The sequence below is a fragment of the Felis catus genome, chromosome B3 (genome assembly GCF_018350175.1).
Source record: "Felis catus isolate Fca126 chromosome B3, F.catus_Fca126_mat1.0, whole genome shotgun sequence".
NCBI lineage: Eukaryota > Metazoa > Chordata > Mammalia > Carnivora > Felidae > Felis > Felis catus.
Window position 1 is genome coordinate 28,916,161 of NC_058373.1, and position 23,656 is coordinate 28,939,816.

Sequence of the window (23,656 nt, forward strand, 5' to 3'; positions counted from 1 at the left end):
GTGGGCTGGGGGCAGACATCAGGTCAGACTGCGTCCCGCCCACCAACACAACTTATTGAAGACAGCACAGGGGAAGTGCCCTGCAGTTCTGCACCACTCTAGGGACTATCAAAATGACAAAACGGAAGAATTCCCCTCAAAAAAACCTCCAGGAAATAACAACAGCTAATGAACTGATCAAAAATGATTTAAATATAAGAGAAAGTGAATTTAGAGTAATAGTCATAAAATTAATCGCTGGGCTTGAAAACAGTATAAAGGACAGCAGAGAATCTATTGCTACAGAGATCAAGGGACTAAGGAACAGCCAGGAGGAGCTAAAAAATGCTATCAACGAGTTGCAAAATAAAATGGAGACAACTACGGCTTGGATTGAAGAGGCAGAGGAGAGAATAGGTGAACTAGAAGATAAAATTATGGAAAAAGAAGAAGCTGAGAAAAAGAGAGATAAAAAATCCAGGAGTATGAGGGGAAAATTGGAGAACTAAGTGATACACTAAAGAGAAATAATCTACGTATAATTGTTATTCCAGAGGAGAAGGATAGAGGGAAAGGTGCTGAAGGTGTACTTGAAGAAGTAATAGCTGAGAACTTCACTGAAGTGGGGAAGAAAAAAGGAATTGAAATCCAAGAGGCACAGAGAACTCCCTTCAGACATAACTTGAATCGATCTTCTGCATGACATATCATAGTGAAACTGGCAAAATACAAGGATAAAGAGAAAATTCTGAAAGCAGCTAGAGATAAACGTGCTCTACCATATAAAGGGAGACCGATAAGACTACTGACAGATCTCTCTACTGAAACTTGGCAGGCCAGAAAGGAATGGCAGGAAATCTTCAATGTGATGAACAGAAAAAAATATGCAGCTGAGAATCCTCTATCCAGCAAATCTGTCATTTAGAATAGAAGGAGAGATAAAGGTCTTCCCAAAAAAACAAAAACTGAAGGAATTCATCACCACTAAACCAGCCCTACAAGAAGTCCTAAGGGGGATCCTGTGAGACAAAGTACCAGAGACATCACTACAAGCATGAAACCTACAGACATCACAATGACTCTAAACCCATATCTTTCTATAATAACACTGAATGTAAATGGACTAAATGCACCAACCAAAAGACATAGGGTAACAGAATGGATAAACAAATAAGACCCATCTATTTTCTGTCTACAAGAGACTCATTTTAGATCTGAGGACACTTTCAGATTGAAAGTGAGGGGATGGAGAACTATTTATCATGCTACTGGAAGTCAAAAGAAATCTGGAAGAGCCATACTTATATTAGACAAACTAGACTTTAAATTAAAGGCTGAAACAAGAGATGAAGAAGAGCATTATACAATAATTACAGGGTCTATCCATCAAGAAGAACTAACAATTATAAATGTCTATGCACCGAATACGGGAGCCCCCAAATATATAAAACAATTACTCACAAACATAAGCAACCTTATTGATAAGAATGTGGTAATTGCAGGGGACTTTAATACCCCACTTAAAACAATGGATAGATCATCTAGATACATGGTAAATAAACAAACAAGGGCCCTGAATGATACATTGAATCAGATGGACTTGACAGATATATTTAGAACTCTGAATCCCAAAGCAACAGAATATACTTTCTTCTCCAGTGCACATGGAACATTCTCCAAGATAGGTCACATACTGGGTCACAAAACAGCCCTTCATAAGTATACAAGAATTGAGATCATACCATGCATACTTTCGGACCACAATGCTAAGAAGCTTGAAATCAACCACAGGAAAAAGTCTGAAAAAACCTCCAAAAGTATGGAGGTTAAAGAACACCCTACTAAAGAATGAATGGGTCAACCAGGCAATTAGAGAAGAAGTTAAAAAATATATGGAAACAAACAAAAATGAAAATACAACAATCCAAACACTGGGATGCAGCGAAGGCAGTCCTGAGAGGAAAATACATTGTAATTCAGGCCTATCTCAAGAAACAAGAAAAATCCCAAATACAAAATCTAACAGCACACCTAAAGGAAATAGAAGCAGAGCAGCAAAGACACACCAAACCCAGCAGAAGAAGAGAAATAATAAAGATCAGAGCAGAAATAAACAGTATAGAATCTAAAAACCTGTAGAGCAGATCAATGAAACCAAGAGTTGGTTTTTTGAAAAAATAAACAAAATTGATAAACCTCTAACCAGGCTTCTCAAAAAGAAAAGGGAGAGGACCCAAATAGATACAATCATGAATGAAAATGGAATTATTACAACCAATCCCTCAGAGATACAAGCAATTATCAGGGAATACTATGAAAATTATATGCCAACAAACTAGACAACCTGGAAGAAATGGACAAATTCCTAAACACCCACACACTTCCAAAACTCAAACAGGAGGAAATAGAAAGCTTGAACAGACCCATAACCAGCAAAGAGATTGAATCAGTTATCAAAAATCTCCCAACAAATAAGAGTCCAGGACCAGATGGCTTCCCTGGGGAATTCTACCAGACATTTAAAGCAGAGGTAATACCTATCCTTCTCAAGCTATTCCAAAAAATAGAAAGGGAAGGAAAACTTCCAGACTCATTCTATGAAGCCAGTATTACTTTGATTCCTAAACCAGACAGAGACCCAGTAGAAAAACAGAACTACAGGCCAATATCCCTGATGAATATGGATGCAAAAATTCTCAATAAGATACTAGCAAATCGAATTCAACGGCATATAAAAAGAATTATTCACCATGATCAAGTGGGGTTCATTCCTGGGATGCAGGGCTGGTTCAACATTCGCAAATCAACCAACGTGATACATCACATTGATAAAAGAAAAGATAAGAATCATATGATCCTGTCAATCGATGCAGAAAAAGCATTTGACAAAATTCAGCATCCTTTCTTAATAAAAACCCTCGAGAAAGTTGGGATAGAAGAAACATACTTAAACATCATAAAAGCCATTTATGAAAAGTCCACAGCTAATATCATCCTCAATGGGGAAAAACTGAGAGCTTTTTCCCTGAGATCAGGAACACGACAGGGATGTCCACTCTCACCGTTGTTGTTTAACATAGTGTTGGAAGTTCTAGCATCAGCAATCAGACAACAAAAGGAAATCAAAGGCATCAAAATTGGCAAAGATGAAGTCAAGCTTTCACTTTTTGCAGATGACATGCTATTATATATGGAAAATCCGATAGACTCCACCAAAAGTCTGCTAGAACTGATACATGAATTCAGCAAAGTTGCAGGATACAAAATCAATGTACAGAAATCAGTTGCATTCTTATACACTAATAATGAAGCAACAGAAAGACAAATAAAGAAAATGATCCCATTCACAATTGCACCAAGAAGCATAAAATACCTAGGAATAAATCTAACCAAAGATGTAAAAGATCTGTATGCTGAAAACTATAGAAACCTGATGAAGGAAATTGAAGAAGATATAAAGAAATGGAAAAACATTCTGTGCTCACGGGTTGGAAGAATAAATATTGTTAAAATGTCAATACTACCCAAAGCTATCTACACATTCAATGCAATCCCAATCAAAATTGCACCAGCATTCTTCTCAAAGCTAGAATAAGCAATCCTAACATTCATATGGAACCACGAAAGGCCCCGAATAACCAAAGTAATTTTGAAGAAGAAGACCAAAGCAGGAGGCATCACAATCCCAGACTTTAGCCTCTACTACAAAGCTGTAATAATCAAGACAGCATGGTATTGGCACAAAATCAGACATAGACCAATGGAATAGAATAGAAACCCCAGAACTAGACCCACAAAAGTATGGCCAACTAATCTTTGACAAAGCAGGAAAGAATATCCTATGGAAAAAAGACAGTCTCTTTAACAAAAGGTGCTGGGAGAACTGGACAGCAACATGCAGAAGGATGAAACTAGACCACTTTCTCACACCATTCACAAAAATAAACTCAAAATGGATAAAGGACCTGAATGTGAGACAGGAAACCATCAAAACCCTAGAGGAGAAAGCAGGAAAAGACCTCTCTGACCTCAGCCATAGCAATTTCTTACTTGACACATCCCCAAAGGCAAGGGAATTAAAAGCAAAAATGAACTATTGGGACCTCATGAAGATAAAAAGCTTCTGCACAGCAAAGGAAACAATCAACAAAACTAAAAGGCAACCAACGGAATGGGAAAAGATATTTGCAAATGGCATATCGGACAAGGGCTAGTATCCAAAATCTATAAAGAGCTCACCAAACTCCACACCCAAAAAACAAATAATCCAGTGAAGAAATGGGCAGAAAACATGAATAGACACTTCTCTAAAGAAGACATCCAGATGGCCAACAGGCACATGAAAAGATGCTCAATGTCGCTCCTCATCAGGGAAATACAAATCAAAACCACACTCAGATATCACCTCACGCCAGTCAGAGTGGCCAAAATGAACAAATCAGGAGACTATAGATGCTGGAGAGGATGTGGAGAAACAGGAACCCTCTTGCATTGTTGGTGCAAACTGGTGCAGCTGCTCTGGAAAACAGTGTGGAGCTTCCTCAAAAAATTAAAAATAGACCTACCCTATGACCCAGCAGTAACACTGCTAGGAATTTACCCAAGGGATACAGGAGTACTGTTGCATAGGGGCACTTGTACCCCAATGTTTACAGCAGCACTCTCAACAATAGCCAAGTTGTGGAAAGAGCCTAAAGGTCCATCAATGGATGTCCATCCAATGATGTCCATCCAATGATGAATGGATAAAGAAATTGTGGTTTATATACACAATGGAGTACTACGTGGCAACGAGAAAGAATGAAATATGGCCCTTTGTAGCAATGTGGATGGAACTGGAGAGTGTGATGCTAAGTGAAATAAGCCATACAGAGAAAGACAGATAACCATATGTTTTCACTCTTATGTGGATCCTGAGAAACTTAACAGAAACCCATGGGGGAGGGGAAGGGAAAAAAAAAAAAGGTTAGAGTGGGAGAGAGCCAAAGCATAAGAGACTCTTAAAAACTGAGAACAAACTGAGGGTTGATGGGCGGTGGGAGGGAGGGGAGGGTAGGTGATGGGTATTGAAGATGGCATTTTTTGGGATGAGCACTGGGTATTGTATGGAACCCAATTTGACAATAAATTTCATATATTAAAAAAAAAGAAGGAATGAAGAACACTATGTGGCAAACATATAGGCAAATACAAACTTATTTTTAGCAAAAATAATAAAAATGGATGGTAAGATTTATAATACAAGTAGAAATTCATGCCAGCAGTAACTTAAAGAACAGCAAAGAAGAAATGGAAATATAACATAATATTGTTACACATCTGAAATGATTAATAGTTCAAGGTAAATTGTGACAATGTAAGAATGCTTATTGTTGTCACTGGAACAGCTAAAAAAAATTATACACAGGTATAGCTAAAACAGCAATAAAGGAGATAAAATGAAATATTTTTTAAAAGACTTGCTTAAACAGGGGCAGCTGGGTGGCTCAGTTGGTTAAGCGTCCAGCTCTTGGTTTTGGCTGAGGTCACTTTCTCAAGGTTTGTGGGATCGAGTCCCATGTCAGACTCTGTGCTGGCAGTTCAGAGTCTGCTTGGGATTCTCTCTCTCTCTCTCTCTCTCTCTCTCTCTCTCTCTCTCTCTCTCTCTCTTTCTGCCCCTCCTCTACTTGCACTCCCTCTCAAAATAAATAAATTTTTAAAATTTAAAACAAAAAAACTTGCTTAACCAAAGAAGGCAGAAAGTCAGAAAGTACGAATCATAAAACAAAAAACAGGTGGGAGAAACAGATATTAAAGAGCAAGATGGAAGACTTATGCCCTCTCCTATCATTCTATCATTAAGTATTAAGGACAAATGGACTAAATACCTCAAATAAAAGACATAGGTGGTCAGACTAGATAAAGAGGAAAAAGAACATACAAACAAACTACCAATATCAGGAATAAAAAAAGCAACATCATTACAATGATTCATACATTTTAATAAAAGCCTGCTATGAATTATTTCATGCCATTATATTTGATGACTTAGATGAAACAAAATTCCTGTGAAAGTAAAACTTTCCAGGAGTGCCTGGGAAGCTCAGTTGGTTGAGCCTCCAACTCTTAATTTTGGCATAGGTCATGACCTCACAGTTCATGAGATTGAGCCCACGTTGGACTCTGCTCTGAGAGTCCAGAGCCTGCTTGGGATTCTCCCTCTCCCTTTCTCTCTGCCCCTCCCCTTGCTTGCATGTTCTCTCTCTCTCTCTCTCTCTCTCTCTCTCTCTCTCTCTCTCTCAAAAGAAATAAAAATGTTAGAAACAAAAAACAAAAAAAAACTTTAAAAAAACAGTAAAAATTTCTGAAAGTGGCATAAGAAATAGAAATCTAGGGGTGCCTGGGTGGCTCAGTCAGTAAGCATCCTACTTTGGCTCTGGACTTGATCTCACAGTTTGTGGGATCAAGCCCTGGGTTGGACTCTGTGCTGACAGCTCAGAGCCTGGAGCCTGTTCCAGATTCTGTGTCTCCCTCTCTCTTTCTCTGCCCTTCCCCTTCTTCTGCTTGCTCGCTCTCTCTTTCAAAAATAAATAAACATTAAAAAAAATTTAGGGGCACCTGGGTGGCTCAGTTGGTTAAGCGTCCAACTTGAGCTCAGGTCATGATCTCACAGTCTGTGAGCTCGAGCCCTGCATCGGGCTCTGTGCTGACAGCTAAGAGGCGGGAGCCTGCTTCAGATTCTGTGTCCCCTTCTCTCTGTCCCTCCCCTTCTTGCACTCTGTCACTCTCTCTCTCTCAAAAATAAATAAAAAAATAAAAATTTTAAATCTTCCCACAAAGAAAACACCATGCCTTGATGACTTTACTGGTAAATCTCACCAAATATTTAAGGAAAAACTGATAACAATTTTATACAAATTTGTAGAGAGTAGAGAAAAAATACACATCTCACAACTCATTTTACTGAAGCCAATATATCTCTGACACCAAAACTTGACAAGAATATTAAAATAAAATTACCATTAATCCTCATGAACATGAACTGAAAAATTAAAAATCCTAAGCAAAATATTAGCAAGGTGAATTCAGTGATAGGGTAAAAGGATAATTTATCATGACCAGTGGAATTTATCACAAGCATGCATGGTTAGTTTAACAAATATGAATCTGTCATAGACTCTAAGTCTAAAGTTCTTTCTTGGCCAGCAAGAAAGCAGATGCAGAATTCAAATGAGAGAGATGGCTAATGTCTGGGAAAAGACAAGAGTCCTGATTAAGGGTCCTCGCTCCATTTTTATTAGGATCAGCAAGGCTTACAAACATGGTGATGGACGTGCACAAAGAGACAATAAATGTGTGAACATTAACTCATGGATGTAAGGGGAAGAGGGTCTTGAAGATATTAGGGTTTAGAGGTTTGGGTTAATACAAAACAAAATCCTGGCACTGGGTGGATGGGCAGATGGTTGTTAACAGCAGACAGGAGGCACCGTGTCTATTTATCTTAGCTAGCCTAGGGGTAAGACAGAGCATGCAACCTCAGGGTTAACAAGGCACCTTTCTTTGTAAATCAGCTCCAGTCTGGGCAGCTTCACCTGCAGCACAGCAGTCTATAGCCCTATTTACCTGTTTCCCTAATTTGGCCCTTCCTTCCTGTGAAAGCAGCTTTCTGCTGTAGTAATAAATTGGGGGGCGCTTTTGCCCTGAATACCTAATCTTGCTTACCTCATATACCTTTGTATTGGGGGCCTTTGCCCCCGCTCTATTCTGGGGGCCTTTGCACCCCCTACTCTATTCTGGAGGCCTTAGCCCCTCTTTTCCATCCTTATTTGCCTAATCTTGTTTACCCAAACTTGGGTGTGAGCATCCTATGGCTTTGTAATTCTTTATGCCTTGTTAACCCATAGGTGCAGGCTCAGGGAATTCCTAAGCTTATTCCCCACATGAATTAATATAATTCACCACAGTAACAAAATAAAGTAGAAAAAGCATACCATCACCTCAATAAGATACAGAAAAGGCATTTGATAAAATTCAACACCTGTAGAAAAATATCCACAAACTAGAAAAATTTCCTCAATCCAATAAACAGTATCTAATAAAAACCTAATATTAACATCATACTTAATATTGAAATATTGAAAAAAATTCCCCTAAAATTACAAGTAAGGTCAGGACATCCAATCTTACTACTTCTATTCAACATTATACAGGTCTCTACCAGTGCATTAGGCAATAAAAAGAAATAAGGCATAAAAACTGGAAAGGAGGAAGTACAGCTGTCATTATTCACCTGTGACAAGACTATGTATATGAAAACCCAAAATAACCCACAAGCTACTAGAATAAGTAAATTGAGCAAGATCACAGGATACAAGGTTGATATACTAAAGTCAATCTTACTTCAGATTAACATAGTAGCTTATCTCCAAAAATGGCCCACACTAATTCCTCTTTCTCTGTATGCACACGTTATTCTTTCATAAATAGGTGGAGTGTTTCTCCCCATCTTGAATCTGGACTGCCTGATGACTTCTCTGACCAATAAATACAATAGAAGTGAGTCTGTACTAGTTCTGGATAAGTCTTTAACTTTAGTCCCCTACCTCACATCGTATTCAAAAATTAATTTGAGATGGATCATAGGCCTAATTGTGAAAGCTAAAACTATAAAAATTCTGAAAGAAAAATTGGAGAGTATCTTCACAGCTTTGTGAAGATTTCTTAGAACAATTTTTAAACAGGGCAAAAGATTTGGAAACGATAAAAACGTTTTTTCAAACAGCCAATAAGCATATGAAAAAGTGTTAATGTCATTAGCTATCACAGATATGCAAATGAAAATTGAAATGGGACATCACACAACCTCAGAAAGGCCAAAATTAAAAGAACTGATAATATCAGGGCAACTGGGTGGCTTAGTTGGTTGAGCATCCAACTTTGGCTCAGGTCATAATCTCACAGTTCGTGGGTTCGAGCCCTGCGATAGGCTCTGTGCTGACAGCTCAGAGCCTGGAGCCTGCTTCTGATTCTGTGTCTCCCTCTCTCTCTGCCCCTCCCCTGCTCACACTATCTCTCTCTCTCTCTCTCAAAATTAAACATTAAAAAAATTAATAAGAAAATTTAAAAAGAACCGATGATAGCAAGTGTAAGGAAGCAGAGCAATTGGGAGCTCTCATATATTACTGGTGAGGGTGTTGAATGGTATAACCATTATTGCTGTTTTTAATGTTAAACATTCAATTAACCTATGACCCAGGAATCCTAAGTATATCCAAGAGAAATGAAGGCCTATGTCCATAAAAAGACTTGTCCAAGAATATCCACACCAGCTTTATTTTTAATAGTCAGAAACCAAAAAACAATCCATGGCCCATTACCAGGAGTATGGGTGTACAAACTCTGGTACAGTCATACTACTGAATAATGTTCAGCAATTTAAAGAACTGACACAAATAATAACATAAGTGAATCTCTAAAACATAATAATACTAAGCTTAAAAAGCCATATACAAAATAGTATAAACCAAATGATTATATTTAAATGATGTTCAAGAACAGGCAAAGTTAAGAGTGGGTGATAAAAACAGTGGCTGCCTCTGGGAGCAGGGATTTGACTGGCAGGAATTTTCTAGGGTAATGGAAATGTTCTGTATCTTGACTGAAGTGGTGGCTACACATTCTTCAAAATTAATTAAGCTCAATTCTTGAGATCTGTAATCTTTATTGCATATAAATTACACCTCAGTAAAATTCTATTAGTATAAAAAACAAATTCATCAAGAAGTTCCCAATTGATAAATTTAAAACCCAACACATTGTTAAAGAACAGCTAGTTATGGTCACTCACTATAGTACTAGCTGGCTAGAAAGTCTGAGCCCTAACTACTCTCTTCCATTTCTGTTAATTCCAAGGCACCTGGTGAAAGGAAACAGTGAGGCAACGCTGGCCTCACTTCATCAAAAGGGAAACTGGAAATGAGATCTTTCTTTCAAATGCCTTTTATCATACTACATGGACATTTCTGTACTCAACTACATAAGAATAGTTTCCTTATACCAAGGCTCTTATTTTAGCTTTTGTGGTATAAAAATACAGAAGACATTTCTGGGGCACCTGGGTGGCTCATTGGTTAAGCATCCAATTTCAGCTCAGGCCATGATCTCGCAGTTCATGACTTCAAGCCCTACGTCCAGCTTTGTGCTGACAGCTCAGAGCCTGGAGCCTGCTTCAGGTTCTGTGTCTCTCTCTCTCTACTCCTCCCCCATACTCTCTCTCTCTCTTCTCTCTCTCTCTCTCTCTCTCTCTCTCTCTCTCTCTCTCTCTCTCTCTCAAAAATGAATAAACATTAGGGGAAAAAAGTTTCAGGGATGTCCAGAGAAAACAGAGTAGGATTCTAGGCTCACCTTGTCCCAAAGTTACACCTAGAGAACACCCACATCAGAGTAAATAAAGCAGAAAATAACCAGAAGTCTAGAAGAACAAACTCTTCACAGTTAAATGTAGAGAAAATGCCACACTGAAGAGGGTATGAAGCGCAGAAATGTGGTCAGGAGCCAAATTAACCCATGAAACTCCAGGGGAGGTAGGGGGACGCCAAAGGTGTGGAGAGGGGAGAGGAGTAGATCCCACATCAGGAACTTAGGTCCCAAGCCAGGAAGACTAATTCCCATAACATTTGGCTGTGAAAAACAGAGGGGTCTAAGTTCACAGGTTCTTACAATCACTTTAAGGTTTTATTTTTAAGTAATCTCTGTACCCAGTGTGGGGCTCAAACTCAACCCCAAGATCAAGAGTTGCACGCTCTTCCAACTGGGCCAGCCAGGTGCCCCTGGAACTTAAAAAATCAGCATTCATGGGGCCCCTGGGTGGCTCAGTTGGTTAAGTGTCTGACTTCAGCCTGGGTCATGATCTCATGGTTCGTGAGTTCGAACCCCACATCAGGCTCTGTGCTGACAGCTCAGAGCCTGGAGCCTGCTTCAGATTCTATGTCTCCCCCTCTCTCTGCCCCTGTAATGCTCATATTCTGTCCCTCTCTCTCAAAAATAAATAAACATTAAAAAAAATTTTTTTTAAGCAGCATTCAGCTCTAGAAGAGCTGGGAGGGCAAGAGGAAACTGAGTCCCAACCTTTAAAAACACAGCACAACAAACAGCCTCACTGAGATACAGCATATAAGCAGCAGTTTGAAAAATGCTTGGGGTACACAGGAAGACTTATTTACTAATCTCAGCTTGTGCAGGGCAGGGATCCTTAGGAGACTTCTCCAAGAACAAAAGAGCTGGTGAACAGCATTTCTCTCCCTGCCCCTGTCTAGATACACAGACACATGCAGGAACCAGTGCAGCATTACCATTCCCCTAGCTTGCTAACAGCATGCACCCATCTTGCTCTTCTGCAGACCTGCCCCCTGCATCCCAGCCTGGACCCTGCAGGAGTTTTCCCAGGTAGCTGCAGGTCCCCTGCCACAGCAGACCAGCACAATGCTGGCTGGCAGCACACACTACACACCACATTCTCCTGCAGATAACAACTTTCTAATGTGACCTTGGCAAGAGGCTATCCAAGGCAGTGCCACAAGCCTGGCAGAGTATGGCAGCCCTGACAGGATCCACCATCACTCCAAAATGACTCCTGTACTGGGAAAAGAGTAAGATAACCACACACACCAATCCAACTGCAGCCACAGCAGTGGGCCAGGGGCAGATGTCAGGTCTGACTACAGGTCCCTGCCCATCAGTGAAAGCTTCTCAGGGGGTGATATAGGGAGTTCAGTTATTACAGCTCTAGCAGACACCTGGTCCAACTCAATTCAAGCCCAAGGTGGCCTCAGACTGGCCCACTAACAACACAGGGATCAAACCCTGCCCACAACAGGCTAAGAGAACCACTACAGTTGACTGGACTGAAGACAAAGGTGGCTCGGCCACAAAAGAAGGGCATAAAACACACATAGAAGACAATGGTGAACAGAGGACACTGCGGTGCAGGACACTGTAGGACTTCTTTAAAAAGCTACTACTTTTTCTCTCTGTCCCAAAAATAAATAAAAACGTTGGAAAAAAATTAAAAAAAAAAAAAAGGGGCGCCTGGGTGGCGCAGTCGGTTAAGCATCCGACTTCAGCCAGGTCACAATCTCGCGGTCCGCGGTCTGAGTTCGAGCCCCGTGTCAGGCTCTGCGCTGATGGCTCAGAGCCTGGAGCCTGTTTCCGATTCTGTGTCTCCCTCTCTCTCTGCCCCTCCCCCGTTCATGCTCTGTCTCTCTCTGTCCCAAAAATAAATAAAAACGTTGAAAAAAAATTTTTTTTAAAAGCTACTACTTTTTAAAATTTTTTTAACGTTTATTTATTTTTGAGAGAGAGAGAGAGAGAGAGAGAGAGAGAGAGAGAGAGCGCGCATGAACAGGGGAGGGGCAGAGAGAGAGGGAGACACAGAAGCTGAAACAGGCTCCAGACTCTGAGCTGTCAGCACAGAGCCCAACGTGGGGCTCGAACTCACGGACCGCGAGATCATGACCTGAGCTGAAGTCGACGCTTAACCGACCAAGCCACCCAGGCACCCCAAAAAGCTACTACTTTTAAGAGCAAAAGATGTTGCTGACTTTCCTAAACCATAGAAACAGACTCAGTGAATTAGACAAAATGAGAAGACAGAGGAATATGTTGCCAATGAAAGAACAGGACAAAATCATAGCAAGGGGGCTAAACAAAATGGAGATAAGTAAAATACCTGATAGAGAATTTAAAGTATTGGTCATAAAGATACTCACTGTACTTGAGAAAACAGTGGAGGACCACAGTGAGATCTACAACAAAGATACAGAAAACATTAAAAAAATACCAATCAGAGATGAAAAATTCAATAACGGAAATTAAAAGTATGTTAGATGGAATAAAATACTAGAGGCAGCAGAAGAGTGGATCAGTGACATGGAGGACAGAGTAACAGAAAGCAATCAAGCTGAAAAGGAGATAGAAAAACAAATAAAAAATGAAAATAGACAACACAGGAAACAACAGATATTGGCAAGGATGTGGAGAAAGGGGAACACCGCTTACACTGTCAGTGGGAATGCAAACTGGTGCAGCCACTCTGGAAAACAGTATGAAAGTTCCTCAAAAGTTAAAAATGGAGCTACCCTCCAATCCAGCAATTACACTACTAGGTTTTACCCAAAGAATATAAAACACTAAATCAAAGGGATATACATACCTCAATGTTTATAACTAGCATTATCTACAATAGCAAAGAGCCCAAATGTGCACTGACTGATAAATGGATAAAGAAGATGTGGTGTATATATATGCAAGAGAATATTACTCAGCCATAAAAACGAATGAAATCTTGCCATTTGCAATTATGTGGATGGAGCTAGAGAGTATTATGCTAAGCAAAATAAGTTAGTCAGAGAACAAGAAATACCACATAATTTCACTTATATGTGGAATTTAAGGAACAAAACAAACAAGCATAGGGAAAAAAGAGAGACAAACCAAGAAACATACTCTTAAGTACAGAGAACAAACTGATGGTTACCAGAAGGGAGGTGGGTGGGTGGATGGGTTAAATAGGTGATTGGGGACTAAGGAGTATACTTGTGATGAGCACCAGGTGTTGTATGGAACTGTTGAATCACTATATTGTACATCTGAAACTAATATTACACTGTATGTTTACTCACTGGATTTTAAATAAAAATTTTTTAAAAATGAAAATAGAGTCAGGGAACTCAGAGACATCCCATCAAGCATAATAACATTCATGTTATACAGACCCCGGAAGAAGAGAGAGAAAAGGAGGCAGAAAATTTATTTGAAGAAATAATAGTTGAAAATTTCCTAAATATGGGGAAGAAAAAGACATCCAGATCCAGGAGGCACAGAGAGCCGTCAATAAAATCAACCCAAGTAGAACCATACCAAGACACAAAAATTAAAATGTTCATAAGTAGTGATAAAGAGAGAATTTTAAAAGCAGCAAGAGAAATCAGTCACATACAAGGGAAACAAAATAAGGCTTTTCAGCAGAAACTATGCAGGCCAGAGGGGAGTGGCATGATATATTCAAGGTGCTGAAAGAAAAAACCAGCAACCAAGAATACTCTATCTAGCAAGGCTATCATTCAGAATAGAAAGAGAAATAAAAAGTTTCCCAGAAAAACAACAGCTAAAGGAATTCATCACTACTAAACCAGCCTGATAAGAAATGTTAAAGTCGACTCTTTGAGTGGAAAGGAAAGACCATAAACAGGAGTAAGAAAAGTAGGAAGCACAAAAGCAGTAAAAGTAAGTATATGTATAATAATCAGTCAAAGGATTCAAAAAATAAAAGAAAAATGTGAAATATGATACCATGCATCTAAAATGGGGTGGGGGTGCGGAGAAGAGTAAAAACTGAGTGCTTTTAGAATGGGCTCAAACGTATTATAGACTGCTATATGCATAAGATGTTATATATAAACCTAATGGTCAAAGCCATTAGTCAAAACCCAATAACAGATATGCAAAAAATAAATAGAAAGGAATCTAGTAGAACTAAAAAAAGGCAGCAAACCATTAGAGAACTACAAAAACAACCATAAAGCTAGTAAAAAAAAATGGCAGTCAATACATATCTATCAATAATTACTCTGAATGTAAATGGACTAAACACTCCAATCAAAACACACAGGGTGATGGAATGGATGAAGAAGCAAGACCAGAGACTCATTTCACACCTAAAGACACATGCAGACTAAAAGTGAAAAAAGATGGAAGGTATTTATCATGCAAGTGGAAGTGAAAGGGAAGCCACAGAAGCAATATTTATATCAGACAACATAGACTTTAAAAACAAAGACTGTAACAAGAAACAAAAAGAGACACTATATGACCACAAGAAGATAAAATAATTGCAAATATTTATACACCCAACATGAAAGCATCCATATACATAAAGCCACAAATAAACATAAAGGAGGGACTTTAACACCCCACCTACATCAATGGATAGATCATCCAGACACAAAAACAAGGCAAAGTGGCTTTGAATAACACATTGGATCAGATAGATCTAACATATATTCAGAATATTCCATCCTAAAAAGCAGAAAACACATTCTTTTCAAATGCATTTAAAATATTCTCCAGACATGTTAGGCCACAAAATAAGTCCCAACAAATTCAGAAAGACTGAAGTCATACCATGCACCTTTTCTGACCATGCTATGAAACTAGAAATCAACAACAACAAAAATCTGGAAAAACGCAAATAAATAGAGATTAACCACACGCTACTAAACAATGAATGCATCAACCAAAAAATCAAAGAAGAAGTAAAAAACAATCAGAGACAAATGAAATTGGAAACAAAATGGTCTAAAATCTTTGGGATGCAGCAAAAGTAGTCCTAAGGACAAAAGGTTACAACAATACATGCCTACCTCATGTAGAAAACCCATGAAGAAAAATCTCCAATAAACAACCTAACATTACACATAAAGTATATAGAAAAAGAACAATAAACAAACCCCAAAGCCAGAAGAAAGAAGGAAATACTAAAGATTAGAGCAGAAATAAATGATATATTCTCAAGGGGCCAAGATGGCAGAATAGCATGGAAGGGTTTTTTTGCATCTCTCATCCCTGAAATACAGCCAGATCAACACTAAACCAACCTGAACACCTAGAAAACCCATTTGAGGATTAACACAACAATCTGCACAACCTGAACCACAGAACTCAGCAGGTATGCGGCATGGAAAGATGAACTGGGGGAGAATGTCACAGAGGGCAGGGAGCTGTTTTTGCTTGTGGAGAGAGGAGAGAGATTGGGGGGCGGGGAGAGTAACAAAAGCATCCCCCCACCCCCACTGCCTGAAAGCAGCTGGAGAGAAAAGAGTATGCAAGGGACTGAACAAAAAAGGGATAAAGGAGAAAAGAGAGGGTTTAAATTCCATTAAGACTCTATAAACAGGGGGAGAGCAGAGTCTGAAACTCCACAGCTCAATACCTGGAGGTGCTCTGGTGGGAAGGGCCAATACCCAGGAGCAGAGAGCAAGGTCCAAAGGGCCCTTGGGCCAGAAAGGGAGAGGCAGGTCCCCTGCTGGGAGAACATTTGGTAAAGGCTGTGCGGCCACTCCAAAGGTGAAGGGCCCAGACGACTCTTTGTTTCAGCAGGTCCTGTGTTCCAGAACCACATTTGCTGATACTGGAACAAAGATGTTAAGGGGGAAGCCTGGTGCCAGATATGTGTTGTGATTAACCATAATCCCTGAAACACTGCTGCTACCTGATTGTGTGAACTTTTTCTGTGGCACCCAGCCACAGTCTCTGGGCATCGGCAGCAGCACGGTCTTGTGAACATTCCTGGGGGTGGGCCAGCACCCGGCCATTGCTCAGTAAGACCCTCCCCAAGAGGGTCAGAATGGGTCAAAGCCACAATCCCTCAGAAGTGAGGGGTTGGGAAACACAGCCGCATCTGAGATAAAACTCAGGAGGGAGGTGCCGCCTGGCAATCTGACAGCTTGGTCACGGACAGTGTAAAAGTGAGGAGTGGTAGGAAGCTGGAGACAAAGGAGGGGTGCACAATTGCTGGTTGGGGAGAGCACAGGGTTCTGATACTAAAGACTGGGTAGGTGGGTGATGTCATTTTCACCCCTCCCACTCATGCACATACACACCTACATGCGCTACAACAATCCACCCCAGTAAGCTAAGCAGCGCCATCCAGTGGAGAACTGAGCTGTTACACTAAGCCCCACCAAACTGGGCCAACCTCGCTCTTCAGGAACACCACGAGTCTCTCTGCCTGCTTAGTTTATAGACTGTAAAGCACTTCATAGTTTGACTTCTAAGGGAAACCAGTATAATTTCAATCATACTTCAGTCTTTTTGCTGGTCCATCTATTTAATTATTTTCTTCACTTAATTCATGAATACAGAAAGAGAAAAAATTTATATTTATTTTAAATTTTTATTAAAAATATTTCTCTTTATTTTTTCTACTATATTTTTTAACGTTTTGTAAATTTTTCAAATTATATTTTTTTACTTCCATCATTTCATTTTATTTCATTGTACTCATTTTTTCAAATTATCAAACATTTCTTTTTTTTTCTTTTCTTATCATTCCCTTTTTTCTCTAATCTGTCAAGCTCCTTTCAACAACCAGAGCAGAGCACACCTAAGAAATAGCATCCTTTACTTGATGTTTTTGTGTTGTTTTTAGTTTTTAAATTTTAATTTCTTTTTTTTTTTGCAGTTTTAATTCCTTCTCTTCCTTAAAAATGACAACACGAAGGAATTCACCCCAAAAGAGAACAGAAAGAAATGACAGCCAGGGACTTAATCAACACAGATACAAGCAAGATGTCTCAACCAGAATTTAGAATCACAATAACAAGAATACTGGCTGGGTTGAAAATACATTAGAATCCCTTTCTGCAGCAATAAAAGTTAGGATGAAATAAAAAATGCTATAACTGAGCTGCAATCTCCATGGATGACATAGCGGAAGGATGGATGACACAGAACACCAAATCAGTGATATAGAGGACAAACTCATGGAGAACAATGAAGCAGAAAAAAAAGAAGGAGACTAAAGCAAAAGAGCACGATTTAAGAATTAGAGAAATCAGTGACTCATTAAAAAGGAACAACATCAGAATCATAGGGGTACCAGAAGATGAAGAGAGAGAAACAGGGATAGAAGGGTTATGTGAGCAAATCATAGTGGAAAATTTTCCTAACCTGGGGAAAGACACAGACATCAAAATCCAGGAAGCACAGAGGACTCCCATTTGATTCAACAAAAACTGATCATCAAACAAGGCCTGTCATAGTCAAATTCACAAAATGCTCAGGCAAGGAAAGAATCATGAAAGCAGCAAGAAAAGTCCTTAACCTACAAGGGAAAACAGATCAGGTTAACAGCAGACCTACCACAGAAATGTGGCAGGCCAGAAGGGAGTGGCAGGATATGTTCAATGTGCTAAATCAGAAAAATATGCAGCCAATAATTCTTTATCCAGCAAGGCTGTCATTCAAAATAGGAGAGATTAAAAGTTTCCCAGACAAATAAAAATTAAAGGATTTCATGACCACTAAACCAGCCCTGCAAGTCATTTTAAGGTGGACTCTCGGAGGGGAGAAAAGATGATTAAAAAAAAAAAAAAAAAAAGACCAAAAGCAACAAAGACTAGAAAGGACCAGAGAAAACCACTAGAAACTCCAATTCTGCAGGCAACATAATGGCAATAAATTCATATCTTTCAGTACTCACTCTAAACATCAATGGACTAAATGCTCTGATCAAAAGACATAGGGTAACAGAATAGAATGGATAACAAAACAAGACCCATCTATATGCTGTTTACAAGAGACCCACTTTAGACCTAAAGACACCTTCAGATTGAAAGTAAGGGGATGGATAACCATCTATCAGGTTAATGTTTGCCAAAGAAAGCCAGAGTAGCCATACTTATATCAGACAATCTAGACTTTAAAATAAAGATTGTATCAAGAAATGAAGAAGGGCATTATATCATAATCAAGGGGTCTATCCACTAAGAAGACCTAACAATTGTAAACATTTATGCACCAAATGTGAGGGCACCCATGTATATAAATTAATTAATCACAAACATAAAGAAACTCATTGATAATAATACCATAATAGGAGGGGACTTCAACACCCCACTTACAGAATTGGACAGATCATCTAAATAGAAAATCAACAAGGAAACGATGGCTTTGAATGACACTGGACCGTATTGACTTAACAGATATATTCAGAACATTTCATCCTAAAGCAACAGAATACACATTCTTCTCCAGTGCACATGGAACATTCTCCAGAATAGACCACATACTGGGACACAAATCAGCCCTCAACAAGTACAAAAACATCGAGATCATATCATGCATATTTTCAGACCACAATGCTATGAAACTCGAAATCAACCACAAGAAACAATATGGAAAGGTAACAAATACTTGGATACTAAAGACCACCGTACTAAAGAATGAATGGGGTAACCAAGAAGTTAAAGAGGAATTTAAAAAGTACATGGAAGCCAATGAAAATGACAACACAACAGCACAAAACCTCTGGGACACAGCAAAGGTGGTCAGAAGAGGCAAGTACATAGCAATTTGGGCCTCCCTAAAGAAGGAAGAAAGGTCACAGATATACAACCTAAACTTACACCTTAAAGAGCTGGAAAAAGAACAGCAAATAAAACTCAAAACCAGCAGAAGACAGGAAATAAAGATTAGAGCAGGAATCAATGCTATCAAAACCAAAAGGGGCGCCTGGGTGGCGCAGTCGGTTGAGCGTCCGACTTCAGCCAGGTCACGATCTCGCGGTCCGTGAGTTCGAGCCCCGCTTCGGGCTCTGGGCTGATGGCTCAGAGCCTGGAGTCTGTTTCCGATTCTGTGTCTCCCTCTCTCTCTGCCCCTCCCCCGTTCATGCTCTGTCTCTCTCTGTCCCAAAAATAAATAAAACATTGAAAAAAATTAAAAAAAAAAACAAAAAAAACCACTAGAACAGATTAATGAAACCAGAAGCTGGTTCTTTGAAAGAATTAACAAGATTGATAAACCCCTAGCCAGTTTGATCAAAAAGAAAAAGGAGAGGACCCAAATAAATAAAATCAAGAATGAAAGAGGAGAGATCACAACCAACACAGCCAAAATAAAAACAATAATAAGAGAATATTACAAGTAATCATATGCCAATAAAATGAGCAATCTGGAAGAAATGGACAAATTCCTAGAAACATATACACTACCAAAACTGAAACAGGAAGAAATAGAAAATTTGAACACATCTATAGCCAGTAAGGAAATCAAATCAATAATCAAAAATCTCCCAAAAAACAAGAGTCCAGGGCCAGATGGCTTTCCAGGGGAATTCTACCAAACATTTAAGGAAGAGTTAACACCTATTCTCTTGAAGCTGTTCCAAAAAACATAGAAATAGAAGGAAAACTTCCAAACTCTTTCCATGAAGCCAGCATTACCTTGATTCCAAAATCAGACAAAGATCCTACTCAAAAGGAGGACTATAGACCAATTTCCCTGATGAACATGGATGCAAAATCCTCAACAAGATACTAGCCAATTGGATCTAACAATACATTAAAAAAATTATTCACCACGACCAAGTAGGATTTATACCTGGGATGCAGGGCTGGTTCAATATCTGCAAAACAATGTGATACATCACATCAATAAAAGAAAGGACAAGAACCACATGATCCTCTCAATAGAAAAGCATTTTACAAAATGCAGCATCCTTTCTTGATAAAAATTCTCAAGAAAGTACAGATAGAAGGATCATACCTCAAGATCATAAAAGCCATATATGAAAGACCCACCACTAATATCATCCTCAGTGGGGAAAAAGTGAGAGCTTTCCCCCTAAAGTCAGAAACAAGACAGGGATGTCTACTCTTACCACTGTTTTCAACATAGCATTGGAAGTCTTAGACACAGCAATCAGACAACACAAAGAAATAAGAGGCATCCAATCGGTCAGGAGGAGGTCAAACTTTCACTCTTCACAGATGACATGATTCTGTATATGGAAAACCCAAAAGATTCCACCAAAAAACTGCTAGAACTGATCCATGAATTCGGCAAAGTCACAGGATATAAAATCAATGTACAGAAATCGGTTGCATTCCTATACACCAATAATGAAGCAACAGAAAGAGAAATCAAGGAATTGATCTCATTTACAATTGCACCAAAACCCGTAAAATACCTAGGAATAAATCTAACCAAAGAGGTGAAAAATCTATACACTGAAAATTATAGAAAGCTTATGAAAGAAGTTGAAGATGACACATACAAATGGGAAATTATTCCATGCTCCTGGATAGGAAAAACAAATATTGTTAAAATGTCAATACTACCCAAAGCAATCTACATAGTCAATGCAATACCAATCAAAATAACATGAGCATTCTTCACAGAACTAGAACAGACAATCCTAAAATTTGTATGGAACCACAAAAGACCCCAAATAGCCAAAGCAATCTTGAAAAAGAAAACCAAAGCTGGAGGCATCACAATCCCACATTTCAAGCTGTATTACAAAGCTGTAATCATTAACACAGTATGGTACTGGCACAAAAACAGACACTCATCAATGGAACAGAATAGAGAACCCAGAAATGGACCCACAAACATATGGCCAACTAATCTTTGACAAAGCAGGAAAGCATATCCAATGGAATAAAAACAGTCTCTTCAGCAAATGGTGCTGGGAAAACTGGACAGTGACATGCAGAAAAATGGACCTGGACCACTTTCTTACACATTACACACACACACACAAAACCCAAAATGGATAAAAGACTAAACGTAAGACAGGAAGCCATCAAAATCCTCGAAGAGAAAGCAGGCAGAAACCTCTCTGACCTTGGCTGCACAACTTCTTACTCAACACCTCTCTGGAGGCAAGAGAAACCAAAGCAACAATGAACTATTTGGACCTCATCAAAATAAAAATCTTCTGCACAGCAAAGGAAACAATCAGCAAAACTAAAAGGCAACCGACGGAATGGGAGAAGATATTTGCAAATGACATATCAGATAAAGGGTTAGTATCCAAAAAACAAATAATCCAGTGAAGAAATGAGTAAAAGACATGAATAGACACTTCTCCAAAGAAGACATTCAGAAGGCCAGTCAACACATGAAAAAATGCTCAACATTACTTACCATCAGGGAAATACATATCAAAACAACAACGAGATATCACCTCACACCTGTCAGAATGGCCAACATTAACAACTCAGGCAACAACATATGTTGGCGAGGATGTGGAGAAAGAGGATCTCTTTTGCACCACTGGTGGGAATGCAAACTGGTGTAGCCACTCTAGAAAATAGTATAGAGGTTCCCTAACCCTACGACCCAGCAATTGCACTACTATGCATTTATCCAAAGGATACAGGTATGCTGTTTCCAAGGGACACATGCACCCCAATGTTTATAGCAGCACTATCAACAGTAGCCAAAGAGCCCAAATGTCCATTGATGAATGAATGGATAAAAAAGATGTGGAGTGCGCGCGCGCACACACACACACACACACACACACACACACACACACACACGCACTATGGAGTATTACTCGGCAATCAAAAAGAATAAAATCTTGCCACTTGCAACTACGTGGATGGAACTAGAGGGTATTATGCTAAGCAAAATTAGTCAGTTAGAGAAAGACAAATATCATATGGTTTCACTCATATGAGGACTTTAAGATACAAAACATATGAACATAAAGGAAGGGATGCAAAAATAACATAAAACAGGGACGGGGACAAAACATAAAAGACTCTTAAATATAAGAACAAAGAAGGTTGCTGGAAGGGTTGTGGGAGGGGGATGGGCTAAATGGGTAAGGGGCTTAAGATATCTACTCCTGAAATCATTATTGCACCATGTGCTAACTAACTTGGGTGTAAATTATAAAAAGTAAATTATTAGATAAGAAAAAAAAAGGATATAGAAAGTAAAACAGACAAACAAACAACAGATCAGTGAAACCAGAAGTTGGTTCTTATAGAGATTAACAAAATTGAAAAATCTTTAACCAGACTCATGAAAAAGAGAGAAAGAGAAGACTCAAATAAGAAACGAAAGAGTAGAAACAATAATTGACACTACAGAAATACAAAGGATTATGAGAGATTATTATGAAAAACTATATGCCAGCCCATTGGACAACCTAGAAGAAATGGATAAATACCTAGAAACATATAACCTACCAAAGTTAAGCAGAAAGAAACAGAACGTTTGTCCAGACTGATTACCAGCAAGGAAATGGAATCCCGACAAAAAAAATCCAGGACCAGATGGTTTCACAAGTGAATTCTAGCAAACATTTAAAGAATTAATACCTATTGTTCTCAAGATATCCCCCCAAAATGGAAGATTCCAAATTCATTTTATGAGGCCAGCATTATTACCCTGCTACCAAAATCAGATAAAGACACTACAGAAAAAAGAGAACTACAAGCCAATGTCTCTGATGAACATAGATGCAAAAATCCTCAACAAGTATTAGCAAACCAAATGCAATGATACATTACAAAAATCACTCACCAGGATCAGGTGGGATTTATTCCCAGATGCAAGCATGGTTCAACATTCACAAATCTATCAACGTGATACATCACATCAACAAGAAAAGATAAAAACCATATGATCATTTCAACGGATGCAGAAAAGCATTTGACAAAGTACAACAACCATTCATGGTAGAAACATACAAAAAAGTAGGTTTAGAGGGAACATACCTCAACACAATAAAGGTCATCTATGAAAAATCCACAGCTAACATCATATACAATAGCAGAAACCGGAGAGTTTCCCCCTAAGAGCCCGAACAAGACAAGGAGGTCCACTCTCACGCTTTTATTCAACATAGTACTAGAAGTCCTAGTTACAGAAGTGAGACAAGAAAAAGAAATCAAAGACATCCAAATTGGTGAGGAAGAAGTAAAACCTTCAATATTTGCAGATGACATGATACTATATATAGAAAACCCTAAAGACTCAGGGAGCCTGGGTGGCTCAGTTGGTGGAGTGTCTGACTTCGAATCAGGTCATGATCTCACAGTTCATTAATTTGAGCCCCACATTGGGCTTGCTGCTGTCAGCACAGAACCCACTGTGTATCCCCCCGTCTCTGCCCCTC

The 23,656-nt window shown here is 39.1% G+C and overlaps 1 protein-coding gene across 8 annotated transcripts in view; it reads right to left on the bottom strand.

Moving 5' to 3' along the window:
- Positions 1-23,656, bottom strand: part of NRG4 (neuregulin 4) — a 209,158-nt gene that overhangs the window by 166,014 nt on the left and 19,488 nt on the right. For 2 of the 8 annotated variants that reach the window (XM_045058986.1, XM_045058982.1), the window contains exon 4: positions 19,363-19,422. The exons of the other annotated variants lie outside the window; for them this stretch is intronic. The gene's annotated coding sequence lies outside the window, so the exon portion shown is untranslated. Of the gene's footprint in view, positions 1-19,362; positions 19,423-23,656 lie in introns of those variants that run through there. 8 annotated transcript variants of the gene reach the window in all.